The sequence below is a fragment of the Aedes albopictus genome, chromosome 1 (assembly GCF_035046485.1).
Source record: "Aedes albopictus strain Foshan chromosome 1, AalbF5, whole genome shotgun sequence".
Lineage (NCBI taxonomy): Eukaryota > Metazoa > Arthropoda > Insecta > Diptera > Culicidae > Aedes > Aedes albopictus.
Genome location: NC_085136.1, coordinates 267,643,184 through 267,646,741, shown reverse-complemented (window position 1 = coordinate 267,646,741; position 3,558 = coordinate 267,643,184). Strand labels below are relative to the sequence as shown.

The 3,558-nt window shown below is 41.7% G+C and overlaps 1 non-coding gene across 1 annotated transcript; it reads right to left on the bottom strand.

Moving 5' to 3' along the window:
* Positions 1-2,747: 2,747 nt before the first annotated feature.
* Trnaa-cgc (transfer RNA alanine (anticodon CGC)) lies at positions 2,748-2,819 on the bottom strand. Its single transcript has one exon. It is a non-coding gene; the product is annotated as a tRNA-Ala (tRNA).
* Between the last annotated feature and the right edge of the window lie 739 nt (positions 2,820-3,558).

The following is a 3,558-nucleotide window of genomic DNA, read 5'->3' as shown; positions in this document are numbered from 1 at the left end:
TTTTTTCAAGAAATCCCTAGAAGTATACCTGGATCAATCCCCGGCAGAATTTCTGGTGGAATAATTGGAAAAATTCTGACGGAAATCTCTGGGTGCATCCCTAGAGCTACTGTAGCCATTCCTGGAAAAAGATCTACCTGCAATAGTTCCTGAGGGAATCTAGAAAAAAAGAAACTTTGAAAAACAAAACTGAGAATATGGTTTTTATAGAAATTTTCGGAAGTATTCCTGGAGGAACACTAGCAGTGTCCAAGCATAAATTCTCTAAAGAATCGCAATAATAACCCCTGGTGGAATCCCAGCAGAAATTCGGGAAGACTTAACGAACATTTTTACTGTATAACAGCTTAATCAACCACTTTTACATAAGCGTTTGTTCCACAAGCTCTTATGCAGCTACTTTTGTTAGTTGGGGAGACCTTCAAAGGAATTCCTGAAATAATTCCTAAGAAAATCCCTGGATGAGTCCTTGATAAGTTTACGTAACCATTCAAGGATCTCTGATTCATTGAGAAGTTCATGTAGACATTCCGAAGAAAAATACCAGCAATAAGTTTCTGGAGTTTCTGGAGCATCTCCAGCAGGTTAAAAAAAACTCTACAGGAGTTCCCGGATAAATCACTTGAATCATTTAAGAATGAGTTACTTTTGCAATCTCCAAAAAATCTACAGATGAGTGCTTAGATTAACTCCTCGATAAATCCCGAGAGGTATTCATAGAAGAATCATTGGAGAAATTCGTATTGAGATCTCTGAAATAAAGCCCTGTTAAGATTTCAGATGAAATTTCTGGAGGAATCCACGGGGTAATTCCTGAAAAAAAGTTCTGAGAGAAAATCTGGATGCACACCACCAGAAATGGCTTGAGCAATTCTAGCACTAATTTCAGGAGAATGCCCAGCAAACATTTTTAGAAGAATTGACATTAGAAATCATAATCATGTTCCCCATTAGTAGTATTAGTAGTATTAGTAGTATAATGGTCATGCATTACTATTTTTATTTTATTTTATTGATGCACAAGGGGGTCATGTGACCAAGTCTCCAATGCAAGTTCAAGAAATCACATCGTCCATTCTCTCTCGATTTTTTTTTATTTTGCTCGGGTCAACTTTTTGCTATAACTCAATCAATTTTGATACAATTCACATGATTTTTCGTACACGGATAGTACTAATCGTAGCTACATGTGACCAGAATTTCATGAGAATTGATTAAAAATTGGCTAAGTTATAGCAAAAACTCCACCCGTGAAAAAAGAAAAAAAAATAATCGGGTGTACAGTAGAATTTGGGGATTAGGCATTGCATCCTTTTAATAGTTTTTTTTAATAGTTCGGTGGCTTATTAGTTTTTCCTGGCTTTAACCTTCACATACCCGACCCCCGACAACTCATTTTGAAAATGCTCGCATTTTGTCAATTTTCATACGACTTTTTTTTAAATCGCCCTTAATCGATCATAAATTGGTGCAAGTTTATTACACTCAAGTGGTCATGTAATGTCCGGAACCATTTCGGAGATATTCTGGATTATACTGGGGTCAGGGGTGGGGAAGTTGTCTGTTTGCCAAATGACCAAAAGTGATTATTTCGTGTGTTATTGTGTTTGAGAGGCTCTCGCGGAACCTGTTTGGGGTGTTCCGGAGCGACCATATCAGTTGTTTATACTTCAGGACTGAAAAAATCCCCATTCTCTTGAAAGTTTGATAAGTCACACGGCATGTTGTAGTTGCAAACCAGAAATGTCCCCGATATCACCCCCGTGGAACCTATGCTAGATGTTCCGAGGTGGCCATATTAGTTGATACAGACTTCAGAGTATCGTTTCTGACTCAGTCATTCGAAATCATGAAGTTTGATGTGTCGCACTACATGTTTTGGATGAAAACCAGAAGTGACCCCAATGAGGCCCCCGCGGAACCTGTCACGGTAATCCGGATGGGTCAACTAATTCAAATCTGCTTATCGCAGTTGTGTTTTGCAAATCGATGGTTCGTTGACAATAACACACGAAATAATCATTTTTAGCCAATTCGGCACCCTCCCTGACCCCAGTATAATCCGGAATATCTTCGGAATGGTTCCGGATATGCATGGCCACTTGGGTGTTATCAACTTGCACCAATTTATGGTCGATTGAGGGCGACTTCAAAAAAATTGGATGAAAATTGACGAAATGCCAGCAATTTGAAAATGAGATGTTGGGGGTCGGGTACGTGAAGGTTAAGGATTAGATTAGGAAAGGTGGGAGATTGATTTTGCCTATTGAGCTGTGATAGAATGTGTTAGGGTATCGCGCTACTTGGGCGGTGGTTTTCTTCGTCTGTTATTTTCGTCTGTTTTCCACTGTAACTCGGTCAATTTTGAACCGATTGACTTGAAATTTTGTACACGGGTAGATACTATACCTATCTCACCGCATTCCAAGAATTGTGTCAATTGGTTCAAGATTGACTGAGTTATAGTGGAAAACAGACGAATATAGAAGCCACCGCCCAAGTAGCGCGATTCCCTATTAAATTAAATGGTCATCGTTATTACATTATTTAAGCCCCGAGATCTGACAGCAATCAAGCTGAGCATAAGGTTGTGCCTTTTACAAGGGACCATGAACATTAGTAATGTCCATTACTAATCTAATCTGTAATCTCAAAACTATAGAAGGCACCTCTTCATTATGGCTGATTGGATTGCAAAACATTTTCGTTGTTTCGTTACTTCGCCAAAGCAAAAAGAATACTCGGAGTGGAGATGCCGGGGATTGAACCCGGGACTTCTCACATGCGAAGCGAGCGCTCTACCACTGAGCTACATCCCCTTCGAAGAGCGAGCCGCTCAGACCCATACGCAATCAAAGTCTCCAACCTATGTCAGAATTACGTATCAAAATTCGTGAGCCGGTTACCGAGCCGGGAGAGCCTTGCGATCAGCTGATGGTTGCAAACCGGTTCCCGGCTTCCTGCTTTCCGTCTTGTCCCATTCCATTCGTTCAATCAAACCCGGCTGAAAACGAATCGTCGTAGCCCGATGACGAGAGATTCCACTTCCAAGAGAGCGCATGCGCTCTCTCGTTCCTCGCTCTCCTGACCGCAAACACTGTGCATCGGATCTAAATATAGATTTAAATGCCCGTACATCTTTTGATGTTAAAGCACTTCTCTCTCGCTAGTTCTCTCGCCGTTCGCCGGCTGCGAGCGATTTCATTCCACTCCGCTCCGTGCCATCAGCACGTGGTTTATTGCGGCTAATCGAGTAAAATGTTATGCTCTAGCTGCCGCCGGTGTCTGTTCCGATGGTTTCGATAGTCTTGTTCGTCTCTCGCTGCTCTGCTACCTAGTTGGTCGTGCGTAGTGGGGAAATAAACGGCTTATAATGGCATAAAAGAGATGGCGAAAAATTATGTTTCCTATGGGGCTGTAAATCACGCTTCAGCGTTAGCGGATGCCGTTTTTTATTGAATAAAACGCTGCCGCTGCCTGCTGCCTGCATGGCTCTGCTGGATTGTTGGAGATGTAGAGAATGCGCCTACGATGGTGTCGGTCGGAAGGAAAAGGTGG